Genomic DNA, 14,016 nt, shown 5'->3' with positions numbered 1-14,016 from the left:
ATGGCCTAGATTCCCCTTGTAATTACCTATTGATATGGAGATAGACTACTTCTCTTCACCCCTTGGAAACACCTACTGATATGGAGATGCACTAAAAGCCAGGCGAGAGATTCTGGAAATGTTGCGGTTTTACCCACCATGGTCCACTGTTCCCTTTTGATAGACCAAGGAGCTATACTTCAAAAATGTATGCTTGCCAGTGCTTGAGGTCATTAGGGGTTACTCAGTCAGAAATCGAAGCTAGTTGCGCCTTATCTCTGGCCCCATCAGAAATGGCAGTAATGACTTTTGAAAGCCACTGCATTGAAAGGACTAATTACTTGCATGCACCCATAGAGACAGGACAATTTTATAACACTAAGTTTGGGAAAGTGCAATGAGATACCAAAGTTGCCAGAAAGAATAAACAAAAGCCTTGTTTATGGTATTTTCTAGAAATAGTGATGTTTCCAGAATTAGATGTTAGATGAATTGCCTCATATAATTATAAATGTAGAATGAAACTCTGATATATCATTAGACCATATTTTCTCCCACTGGTTAATTCCCTTTTTATTAGACAAGATCTTGAAAAACTTGTATAGCAGAAGCTGGAGAAAATCTCTGCTAATCTCTGAAACCGTGGAAACAGTGGGAATTTGGTTTTCAGTGACAGATTTATTTTACAGGTTTATGAGATTATGTCTCCTTACTTGGTACATTCTATGATTTTAGAGTGCTGTGATGTTGTATCACATTATTTCACCCCATTGATACTAGCAGGTGTAATGTCATCTCATCCAACTCTCTTAGCTCTTATCTATAGCACCTAAGCTAACAATTTGTTCTTGAGATTCCTGAAGTATGTGAAAGGTACTCAGGTATCATAGCTTGCAGGAAGCTTTAATTAAAATTTCTTAACAATTTACAATAACAAAATTTTACTGTAACCAAAACAAAATAACTCAGTTAAAAATAAGGTACCATGTTATTCCTTTCACTCTGCCTTTTTATGTAATAAATTTTTTTAATTTACAAACTAATCTCCTTGGGAAGAGATTTCAAATTTTCAAGGTCTTCCAGAAAAAAAATTGTCTTTCAATAAACTTCAGAGAATCTAGGAGTTAAAAGTAGGAAATCAAGATTTCAAGCCTCACTGACAGACTTTGGCCTCCTAATCACAGAATCCTCCAAGAATTCTTAATTGCCTACAACAATACCAGTGTCCCTCTCTGCTAAATGGCACGTGGTCAGTAACCTGCATGTACATGCTTTTCTGTTTAACTATCCAAGGTTGAAGTTTCTTTTCTTTGTTAAAATGTGTAATCTTATCAACACAGAAACCCACATTAGACAGTCTTCTGACCTCTCCTGGTAGATAATTCAAAGATTTTTCTAACTTAGAACATTAGCAACAGAATTGTGGAAGACCACTTCTGGGTAGAAGGGAGAGGAAGCATAGAGCAGCACCTAGATGTGTTGCCCAAAGGAGCCTGAGACACTGACAGACCTCAGAAAGGTAGGCAAGTGAGCAATGCCACAATCAAAACTGGAGGAGATACAGAATTCTACAAGCCATGACAGGAGCAAATCAAAGATCCTAACTTATAAAATGTCAGTACCCACCACAGGCCCTTACACCAAGGCTGCTAGAATGACTTAAGACACCCACCTGGAGTGATAGGTTGACCTTCACCAAAGGCTGGGATCTACACTAGCAACTGGCTATTGACATTCCAGAAGAACTGAAGGAAGGGAGGAAGGGAAAGAAGGAGGGACGGAGAAGAGTAAAGAAAGGAAGAGAGAAAAGAGGGAAGAGAAGAAAAGAAAAGAAAGAAAAGAAACAGGTCAGGGATGAGACTAGCTCTCCCAGGAGCTGGAACTGTTCCGGGCTGCAGGATATGACTGCAGTGGGGCATTTGGCCCCTGCCTGGGTTTGTAAGTACATTTTATTGGAATGCCACCACATCCATTTGTCTTCATTTTGCCTTTGGCTGCTTTTGTGCTGCAATGGCAGAGCTGAGTGGCTGTGACAGAGACTATATCCACCTTTCCCCACCCCAAGTGGCTAAAAAACATTTACTTTGTAGCCCTTCACAGAAAATGTTTGCCAGCCTCTCTATTTTGAGGTCAGTTTAGGACATCCTGAAGCCCAGAGAGAAATCTCCAAGAACCTGATTAACCAACCTAAAAATCATATGGAGTACCAGCCCTCCCAACCTGCCCTACCTTCATGGAGCTTATAGTGTGGCAGGGAAGATGGATGAGGCATATGAAATCACAGGCAGCATGACTGTGAGTAAAAGGGAAGCATAGGGGGATGGAGTCAAGATGGCAGCGTGAGTAGAGCAGCGGAAATCTCCTCCCAAAACCACATATATTTTTGAAAATACAGCAAATACAACTTTTCCTAAAAGAGAGACCAGAAGACACAGGACAACAGCCAGACTATATCCACACCTGCGAGAACCCAGCACCTCACAAAAGGGGTAAGATACAAGCCCTGGCCCAGCGGACCCGAGTGCCCCTCACCCAGCTCCAGGCGGGAGGAGAGGAGTCAGAGCGGGGAGGGAGAGGGAGCCCAGGACTGCTGAACACCCAGCCCCAGCCATCTGCACCACAGAGCAGACACAGTGTGTGTGTGGGGGGGGGGGTACTAGATACTAGGGAAACAGGACGACAGTAAGACCTGTGAGTGAGTCCCTGCAGCTGGCGCCACTGGGACAAAAAAAAAGTGAGTGCTTTTTGAAAGTCTTAAAGGGACAGGGACCTCACAGCTGGACAGAAGCATCCCGGGACACTTAGCCCGGCAGCTGGGAACTCTGGGCAACCTAAACCCCTGGATAGCAGGGCAGCTCAGAGGCACCTCACAGTGATAAACAGCCTCCTGGCCATTTCCCTCAGACGCAGCTCCACCATATTGGAGCAGCAGCAAGAGGCAGGTCACCCCCACAGCGACAGCGGAGATAAACTCCATAGCGGCCAGGCAAGAATCAGAAGCCCCAACTGTGCACAGTTGCCCAGCACAAGCCAATAGGTCGCTCTTCTCCCAGGAGAGGAAGGCCACAAACCAAAAAGAAGGGACGTTCTTCCAGCTGTCACTCATGCCATTATAGGGGTACCAGAAGAAGAAGACAGAGAAAAAGGGATAGAAAGTGTCTTTGAAGAAATAATTGCTGAAAACTTCCCCAAACTGGAGGAGGAAATAATTTATCAGAACCACGGAAGTACACAGAACTCCCAACAGAAAGAACCCAAGGAGGACAACACCAAGACACATAATAATTAAAATGGCAAAGATCAAGGACAAGGACAGAGTTTTAAAGGCAGCTAGAGAGAAGAAAAGGGTCACCTATAAAGGAAAACCCATCAGGCTATCATCAGACTTCTCAACAGAAACTTTACAGGCCAGAAGAGAATGCAATGAAACAAAAGGGCCTTGAACCAAGAATACTGTATCCAGCATGACTATCATTTAAATATGAAGGAGGGATTAAACAATTCCCAGACAAGCAAAAGTTGAGGGAATTTCTCTCACACAAACTACCTCTACAGGGTATTCTAGAGGGACTATTCTAGATGGGAGCACTCCTAAGACTAAACAGATGTCACCAGAGAAAATAAAATCACACCAAACAAAGCAGACCAACCAAATACTAACTAAAGACAAAAAATAAAATCAACTACCCACTAAAAGCAGTTAAAGGAAACAGGAAAGAGCACAGAATAAAACAACCAACATATAAAGAATGGAGGAGGAGGAATAAGAAGTCAGAGAAGAAAAGAATCTCCAGACTGTATATAACAGCTCAATAAGCGAGCAAAGTTAGGCAGTAAGATACTAAAGAAGCTAACCTTGAACCTTTGGTAACCATGAATCTAAAGCCTGCAATGGCAATAAGTACATATCTTTCAATAGTCACCCTAAATGTAAAATGACTGAATGCACCAATCAAAAGACACAGAGTAATAGAATGGATAAAAAAGCAAGACCCATCTATATGCTGCACAGAAGAAACTCACCTCAAACTCAAAGACATGCACAGACTAAAAGTCAAGGGATGGAAAAACATATTTCATGCAAACAACAGTGAGAAGAAAGCAGAGGTTGCAGTACTTGTATCAGACAAAATAGACTTCAAAACAAAGAAAGTAACAAGAGATAAAGAAGGACATTACATAATGTTAAAGGGCTCAGTCCAACAAGAGGATAAAACCATTATAATTATATGTGCACCCAACACAGGAGCACCAGCATATGTGAAACAAATACTAACAGAACTAAAGGGAGAAACAGAATGCAATGCATTCATTTTAGGAGACTTCAACATGCCACTCACACCAAAGGATAGATCCACTGGACAGAAAATAAGTAAGTACACGGGGGCACTGAACAACACACTAGAACAGATGGACCTAATAGACATCTATAGAACTCTACATCCAAAAGCCACAGGATACACATTCTTCTCAAGTGCACATGGAACATTCTCCAGAATAGACCACATACTAGGTCACAAAAAGAGCCTCAGTTAATTCCAAAAGATTGAAATTCTACCAACCAACTTTTCAGATCACAAAGGTATAAAACTAGAAATAAATTCTACAAAGAAAACAAAAAGGCTCACGAACACATGGAGGCTTAACAACATGCTCCTAAATAATCAATGGATCAAAGAACAAATTAAAATGGAGATCAAGGAATATATGGAAACAAATGACAACAACACAAAGCCCCAACTTCTGTAGGATGCAGCAAAGGCAGTCTTAAGAGGAAAGTATATAGCAATCCAGGCACACTTGAAAAAGGAAGAACAATCCCAAATGAATAGTCTAACATCACAATTATCGAAACTGGAAAAAGAAGAACAAATGAGGACTAAAGTCAGCAGAAGGAGGGACATAATAAAGATCAGAAAAGAAATAAACAAAAGTGAGAAGAGTAAAACAATAGAAAAAATCAATGAAACCAAGAGCTGGTTCTTTGAGAAAATAAATAAAATAGATAAGCCTCTAGCCAAACATATTAACAGAAAAAGAGAATCAACACACATCAACAGAATCAGAAACAAGAATGGAAAAATCACAACAGACTCCACAGAAACACAAAGAATTATTAGAGAGTACTATGAAAACCTGTATGCTAACAAGCTGGGAAACCTAGGAGAAATGGACAACTTCCTAGAAAAATACAGCCTTCCAAGACTGACCCAGAAAGAAACAGAAAATCTAAATAGACCAATTACCAGCAATGAAATTGAAGCGGTAATCAAAAAATTACCAAAGAACAAAATCCCCGGGCCAGATGGATTTACCTCGGAATATGATCAGATATACAGAGAAGACATACTACCCATTCTCCTTAAAATTTCCAAAAATAGAACAGGAGGGAATACCCCCAAAATCATTCTACAAAGCCAACATCACCCTAAAACCAAAACCAGGCAAAGACCCCACCAAAAAAGAAAATTACAGACCAATATCCCTGATGAACAAAGATGCAAAAATACTCAACATATTAGCAAACCAAATTCAAAAATACATCAAGAGGATCATACACCATGATCAAGTGGGATTCAAGGATGGTACAACATTTGAAAATCCATCAACATCATCCACCACATAAACAAAAAGAAGGACAAAAATCACAAGATCATCTCCATAGATGCTGAAAAAGCATTCAACAAAATTCAACATCCATTCATGATAAAAACTCTCAGCAAAATGGGTATAGAGGGCAAGTACCTCAACATAATAAAGACCATATATGATAAACCCCCAGCCAACATCATACTGAACAGCAAGATGCTGAAAGCTTGTCCTCTGAGATCGGGAACAAGACAGGGATGCCCACTCTCTCCACTGTTATTCAACATAGTACTGGAGGTCCTAGCCACAGCAATCAGACAAAACAAAGAAATACAAGGAATTCAGATGGGTAAAGAAGAAGTCAAACTGTCATTATTTGCAGATGACAGGATATTGTACATAAAAAACCCTAAAGACTCCACTCCAAAACTACTAGAACTGATATCAGAATACAGCAAAGTTGCAGGATACAAAATTAACACACAGAAATCTGTGCCTTTCCTATACACTAACAATGAACCAATAGAAAGAGAAATCAGGAAAACAATTCTATTCACAATTACCTCAAAAAGAATAAAATACCTAGGAATAAACCTAACCAAAGAAATGAAAGACCTATACTCTGAAAACTACAAGACAATCTTAAGAGAAATGGAAACCCATCCCATGCTCCTGGCTATTTAGAATTAATATCGTCAAAATGGCCATTCTGCCCAAAGCAATATACAGATTTAATGCAATCCCTATCAAATTACCAGCAACATTCTTCAATGAACTGGAACAAATATTTCAAAAATTCATATGGAAACACCAAAGACCCCGAATACCCAAAGCAATCCTGAGAAAGAAGAATAAAATGGGGGTGCTCTCACTCCCCAACTTCAAGCTCTACTACAAAGCCATAGTAATCAAGACGATTTGGTACTGGCACAGGAACAGAGCCACAGACCAGTGGAACAGATTAGAGACTTCAGACAGTAATCCAAACATATATGGTCAATTAATATTCAATAAAGGAGCCATGGACATACAATGGGGAAATAACAGTCTCTTCAATGGATGGTGCTGGCAAAACTGGACGGCTCCATGTAAGAGAATGAAAATGGACCATTGTCTAACCCCATACACAAAAGTAAATTCGAAATGGATCAAAGAGCTGAATGAAAGTCATGAAACCATAAACTCTTAGAAAAAAACATAGGCAAAATTCTCTTGAACATAAACATTAGCGACTTCTTCATGAACATATCTCTCCGGGCAAGGAAAACAAAAGCAAAAATGAGCAAGTGGGACTATATCAAGCTGAAAAGCTTCTGTACAGCAAAAGCACCATCAATAGAACAATAAGGTACCCTACAGTATGGGAGAATATATTTGTAAATGGGAGATCTGGTAAAGGCTTGACATCCAAAATATATAAAGAGCTCATGCACCTCAACAAACAAAAAGCAAATAATCAAATTAAAAAATAGGCAGAGGAACTGAATAGGCAGTTCTCCAAAAAAGAAATTCAGATGTCCAACAGACACAATGAAAGATGCTCCACATTGCTAGTTATCAGAGAAATGCAAATTAAAACCACAATGAGATATCACCTCACACCAGTAAGGATTGCCATCATCTAAAAGACAAACAGCAACAAATGTTGGCGAGGCTGTGGAGAAAGGGGAACCCTCCTACACTGCTGGTGGGAATGTAAATTAGTTCAACCATTGTGGAAAGCAGTATGGAGGTTCCTCAAAATGCTCAAAATAGACTTACCATTTGACCCAGGAATTCCACTTCTAGGAATTTACCCTAAGTATGCAGCACTCCAGTTTGAAAAGGACAGATGCACCCTTATCTTTATCGCAGCACTATTTACAATAGCTGAGAAATGGAAGCAACCTAAGTGTCCATCAGTAGATGAATGGATCAAGAAGATGTGGTACATATACACAATGGAATATTATTCAGCCATAAGAAGAAAACAAATCCTACCATTTGCAACAACATGGATGGAGCTAAAGGGTATTATGCTCAGTGAAATAAGTCAGGCAGAGAAAGACAAGTACCAAATGATTACACTCATATGTCAAATATAAGAACAAAGGAAAAGCTGAAGGAACAAAACAACAGCAGAATCACAGAACCCAAGAAGGTTCTAACAGTTACCAAAGGGAAAGAGACTGGGGAGAATGGGAGGGTAGAGAGGGATAAGGGCGGGGAAGAAGAAAGGGGGTTTTATGATTAGCATGTATAATGTGGGCAGTGGGGGAAGGGGGAGGGCTGTGCAACACAGAGAAGACAAGTAATGATTCTATAACATTTTGCTATGCTGATGGACAGTGACTGTAATGGGGTTTGTAGGGGGGACTTGGTGTAGGGGAGAGCCTAGTATACATAATATTCTTCATGTAATTGTAGATTAATGACAACAAAAATAGGGGGGTGATTACTCCCTAATAGGATAAAATTAACTGCAAATCAACAATTAATGCATGCTTTACATATCCTTAATTTTGATATTTTAAAGGCTGTTGGATGATCAGCCATGGAAGTACATTTTTCTGATAATCTTTCTTTCTCTTAAAAAAAAAAGCAGTTCCTGTGTGATGGTCTCCAATAGGTTCTTCACAATGGCATAAAGATCATATCAAAGTGTGGGCAAAGGGTTTGTTTGTGTTTACACAGAGGATCAAAGCCTAATTTGGCTACCCAGAAAACGAATTAAGATACGATATGAAGAAGAACTTCCAACATCAACATCCTCTGGAAAAGTCATTCCAGAAGATGATCATCAAAAAACTTCAACAAAGATCCTGGCGCTGTTGCAGTTGTAGCTCCATTCATCCCACCGGTTCCTGGACTTGCAATTGGAATGAAGAAGGAGATATCTAAGCTGGCCTGTGCATGCAGTAAAAGAACAAATTTGACTGGATCTATATTGTTGGAATTCAACCAACAATTAGGAGAAATGCAAGTTGCAGTGCTCCAAAATCATGCGACTATAGACTATCTACTGTTAAAAGAACACATGAGATGTGAACAGTTCCCAGGAATGTTTTGTTTTAATTTGTCTGATTTTTCTCAAACTATTCAAATTCAGTTAGACAATATCCATCATATTATTGATAAGTTTTCACAAATGCCTAGGGTACCTAACTGGTTTTCTTGGTTTCACTGGATATGGCTGGTAATTGTAGGTCTGCTTTTGTTATGTATCTGTATTCCTATTCTGTTAATGTGTGTACGCAATTTAATTAGTAGTTTGTTAAAACCTATACATGCTTATGTTACTCTACAAGAAGTTATGTCAAAGAAATAATCAATCTTCCCATGTTTTCTTCCATCTGTTACTTCTATAGCTTTTCTTCTTCCTTCCTAATTACAACCCTTTAGTAGAATTAGTGCCTCATATCGAAAATTACCGAGTATCATAATCCTTCCAAGTGGTAAAGATACCTCAAGATAAATGCTGGGCATAGAAGCCACAGGGCACAAATCTGCAAAGAAGTAAAAAGCTAACCTTTTTAAATAATATTGCTTCTCTCTCACTTACCAACTTTACATTTCCCTGTATGGCCCCAGAAGACGGCTGGTTTGCCAGAGACAGGTAAGATTCCTCAAGGGAGGAACAACCTAAGACAGGCACAGTCGCAGGGGGGCCATCAGGTGATAAATTGGGGATCAACAGAGGTGAGGCTTAGAACCTCACCCCCCCTGCTTTGAGAGAAATCTTCTGCATCCGTGGATGTTTTTTTGCCCTTGTCTAGCTTGGATTAATACTTAGTCTATAGGCACAGACCTAATCATCTACATTTGCCCTCTTACAGCACTTAATTATGATTATGTGTTCTACCTTTATCTTGCATCTACCTACCACTTCAGCATTTTATTTAAAAAATAAAATAAAAATAAGGGAGAAATGTGGGATTCATATATAAATTGAGTATAAAAATCAAATGAATAATCATGTCTGACTTGATTGTTTATAGTTCATGATGTGTGATCAAAACCGAAAGTTTCTGTGATATGACTGTCCTTGCACTGTTCACCATGTAAGAACTTGTTCATTATGCTTCAGAAGATTGGAGACTGTTGAGAATTAGGCTTAGGGTTGATTAATGATTGTGCATTGAGTCCCCTATACAGAATTTTATTGTTGTTAACAACCATTTGATCAATAAATATGAGAGATGCCCTCTCAAAAAAAAAAAAGGGAAGCATGGGCATCTCCTAGACCCTCAAGCAGAGGCCTAGCCCTTGTCTAGAAAGCTGGGAAAGGCTCCAAAACCATTGCATAGCCTGGGGCTTTGAAGATGGGGAGAAGAGAACTCCAGGCAGGGCAGAGCACATGCAAAGGCCCAAACCAAAGAGCCAGTCCATGCGTTCAGAGACTGGAGGATGTCTGGTGAGTCTGAGAGAAAGTGGTTGGGGCAACTCTGAAGGATGTAGCTGGTTGATTCGTTGGGGTCTCCTAATCCTTAACATTGAGGAATTGAGACAATATCCCAGGGGAATGGGAATTAATAAGTGCTTTTATTCAAGAAAGGAATATGGGGTTCTTAAAACCCCAGCACTCATTGATAAGTCTTGGGACTGGAAAGCCTGCAACCAGAAAGACTAGGAAATTGGGTTAGGCCAGAAACCCCAGACCCAGCGGTGGTGCACCCTCACTCACTAAGGCCAGGAGAAGAGCAGCAGGCCCTCTTGCTCCCCAGGGAGACTGGCCTGAGGCTACCAAAGGAGATGTGTCATGTAATGCACCCCAGCCCACCAGTGGTGCCCAGGCTCGTGTCATTTTAGGAGGTGGCTTCTCAACTCTATCAGTGTCTTAGGCTTTGTATTTTCTAGGGGGAAATTAATTCTGCATTCCATTTCATTTTCTTTCAAATACTATTTTTGAACCATGTTGATCTTGCCTAGCCTGAATACAGAAGGAAGAGGCTGAGTTTCTTACACATTCAGGCCAAGGTGGCCAGGAGGATCTAAGGGCCTCCACACCACCAAGGACATCAGGGGACAGCAAGGTGTACAAGACTGGGCTCAAGAGCAGAATGGCCTTCTCCCCACCACACACCACATTGTGAATGTTCATGGCTGTTTTCTTATGAAGTCCTCCCCTTCGTAAACCCCTCAAGGCCACCAGCACCACAAACTCCCCTTCCTTGAGCTGCTCAGAGAGAAAAGCAGAGCTATTCCTGCTCCTTTTGAATTTGGAAGTTACTTTCTAAGCCACAAACTCCAATAGTTTCTAAAAGCCCTTAAAATGTTTTTCACTACTGTCATTTAGGAATGTAGATAGAGCACGTTTGTTATTATCAAACCCAGCAAATGATTTATTTCTCCCAGAAATCATTAAAGGAGGAAAGAAATACTAATTTATGCTAAGAAGCAAGAAAAATAGAAAAATACTGCCTTGCAGATAAGCAGGTTGTGGAGTGATAGTGTGTGTCAACAATGTGGAAGACACTGTCCAGGGATAGGATGAAAATGAGGCCCCTTTAGCCCTGAGGCTACAGCTGATGGGGAAGGGAGACACACAGCAATCCTCCTGGGACGCATGAACACCTTTTCTCAGAGTCACTGCGGAGATGACGGACTCAAGAGCTACTCTTGAACATATTTAGTGCCCAAATTACACCCAGTTCTTTGATTCTACATGCCTAGTCTTTCACCCTCACAAAGCAACACATAACTCTAATACTAATTCCTGCAATGGAATTCGTATATTTTTCAGCAATGTGTCAGCATCTTTTAAACCACAAAGTGAGCAACTTTTTTCCAAATTACTTTTTAATCTACTTCTAGCATTCATCTGCAAATATTTGTCACCACTACTTTCAGTAGTAGGACACACAAATTTTTCAAAGGGTTTACAGTCAAGCGGGGGAGGGGCGTGCCAACAGTAACTCCCAGGCAGAGACATGGAGGCTGCAGACACATAGCTGCAGAGTGTCACAGAGCAAGCAGGAGGGCAACTAATTCTGAATTGGGGGTATGGGGAAGGTGACTGCACAAGAAAGGACCTCAAATAAACTAGAATCCAAAAATTAATTAATAATTTACAAGTTTAGTAATATTATATCCCAAAATAAAAGTGCTAGGTACAATCATTATAATTTGTCTCAAACATGTCTAGAAAGGTACCCCTCTTTCAAAACACTTAGAAACACTCCCACTTTATTCCCAGTCTTAAATGTGAACATTTGATCTGTGTGTTCAAATTATTGGCACAAGTGATTTCTACTAGAAAAACCTAAAACAGGAAGTCAAATCCTAGAAACCAACTTTTCCCCCTCTAGTCATGCATTCAAAGCTTATATTTTTTAAATATCTTAATCATTGAAAATTGGAAGAATGAAGAAATGAGCATAGTGTTGTAGAAAAGATAAAGTTGACACAGTTCTGTATTAAACCAGCCCCTGCTTTCCAAAGTAGGATTCATGCTTATCTGTGCAAACAGAATTGCGCTTTCAGAAAACCAAGTTAAACTAACATTTTTATTTATGGCAGATTATTCAGTCTATTCAGCTGTTTGTAGCAAACACCCCCATACACCACACACACACTCACACATTCTCAAAAGAGCTGACTCATAAAATAGCACGGCTCATATGAGACAGCAAGCAAAAGCCATCTGTATTTTATATAATATTGTGCAATTATTAATGCTTTCTCCAAGTTGTTATCCAAACACTGTAGTATTGTTTATTGCATGGTAAGAAGCCAGCCTTTAGTGAACCAGAAACACAATGCTTTACAAAGTGAGGCTTAGGAAATGGACTTGCAGAATGCAGTCCTCAAATGTTGTAGACAGTGTAAATCACTTACCTGTGAACAAGAACTTGAGGAAGTTTAAAGAAACAGTGGATTCCACTGGAGTCAAAGGCTTTTACAACCTTTTCCAACTTCAGTTTTCATCTTTATAAAGCATTGACCAGAATTCAAGCTTTTTCAAGAACATTATCTATTTGCTTATGGGTCAATGCCCTAAAGGCCAGCCTAAGCACAGTTCAGTGACATCTGAGGAAAGGTTGGACATGCTTAAAACAATAACTCTAAATACAGAGTGTACCTGGGACACTCTCTGAAGGTGTCACCTGGCTTTGGGAAGTGCTGATTCACCTTGGAAGCAGAGGCAACACCCAGGCAGTGGGTGCCCAGCAAGAGCACTATGATTCTGGCTATATCCAACTCTTCTTTCCATAGGGCCTTATTTTTGAAAAGCTACTTAAAAACACAACAAAGCAAAAAACAAACAAACATACAAAAAAACATTTAAACTTTCCTCCCTCAATTTGAAAGATTATTCTTAGAAAATCCTTAGGTGGCAGCTGCTCATATTCCTAAGCCAGTCTCAGAGTTTCCTGGAGACAGATAACCTAAAAGAACACCTGAAACAGTCTTCTGCTCAAAGCTCTGAGTGTTCAGATGAGCCTTGTACCCTGGCCTGAAGTCAGTAACCTCAGGTTCTACCCACCAGATGGAGCCCTGTGTAAGCAGAGATTACTGATTTTTTTAAAAGATTCAAATGAACAGAAATCCAAGTCAAATAAACATATATAGCTTCTCCAATGGCTTTGTGCTGCCCATGTCTCTCCCTCTCCCTTCTTGTTAATCCTCTTATTTTCTCAAATGCTCTTGTTTTTTATCTCTTTCCTTGCCTAAGTTAACTCTTTCCTTAGCATGTCTCACTGTAGGCTCCAGTGATGAATAATAACAGCCAATGTTGGTCAAGTCTTTGTTGGGTATCAGGCTCAGTCGAAGAGTTTTTTTCATACCGCCTTATTTGGACTTCTCATTCACTCAACTCCTGTGGAGTTAGGTACTGTCATCATCATTCCCACTTTGTAGTTGAGGAAACTGAAGCACAGACTACTATACTCTCAACTACTCTGTACTAACGTTCCTCCACCCTGTACTCTGAAATGCAGTTGACAGGCCAGTGCTTATCAGTTTACAGAAAACATGATCGAATTAATAATAACATCAAATTTCCTCAATTTATAATTTTTCTGCCATAAATTTTTTTTTAATTCAGCATCCACTACAGTTTGTCTCTATTGGAACCTCTGTATGAGATGACTTGTGATTTATGTCATTATGTTCATGTGTTAAAATCTCAATATATCAAGTCAACAAAGACAAGAAAGATTCTTAGGTGTTCCCCTATCTGCAATGGTTTGAGAAGTCCAAATAGGTTGACTTCTGAAGCAACACACCAATTCAGATCCAGGAGAAAGAATTTGACTTTAGATTTTAAAAAAAAAGCAACACAGTTATGGGGTTGTAGTTGATTGGGAGAAGATCATCAGTAAAATTTTGCCACCATTGTTGTGGTGAAATTGTTGAAAATAGCCAAAGGGTGAAAATGCCCAGGATACCTCCTTTCTTAAACCATTCTTCTGTTGGGGTAGAAGAGGAGGAGGTAAGAAGTAAGTTTTTAATAATCAAGCATAGGTT

At 39.9% G+C, this 14,016-nt stretch overlaps 1 protein-coding gene across 9 annotated transcripts in view; it reads right to left on the bottom strand.

The window, feature by feature from the left end:
* Positions 1-14,016, bottom strand: part of ABCB11 (ATP binding cassette subfamily B member 11) — a 223,665-nt gene that overhangs the window by 144,758 nt on the left and 64,891 nt on the right. For 3 of the 9 annotated variants that reach the window (XM_036995034.2, XM_073218737.1, XM_073218735.1), the window contains exon 1: positions 12,385-12,497. The exons of 4 other annotated variants lie outside the window; for them this stretch is intronic. The gene's annotated coding sequence lies outside the window, so the exon portion shown is untranslated. Of the gene's footprint in view, positions 1-12,384; positions 12,498-14,016 lie in introns of those variants that run through there. 2 more of the 9 variants (XM_073218741.1, XM_073218738.1) reach the window with 2 other exon arrangements.

This window comes from Manis javanica, chromosome 12 (genome assembly GCF_040802235.1).
Source record: "Manis javanica isolate MJ-LG chromosome 12, MJ_LKY, whole genome shotgun sequence".
NCBI classification, from domain to species: domain Eukaryota; kingdom Metazoa; phylum Chordata; class Mammalia; order Pholidota; family Manidae; genus Manis; species Manis javanica.
Note: the sequence above shows the minus strand (reverse complement) of the source record. Positions and strands in the feature narration are given on the sequence as shown.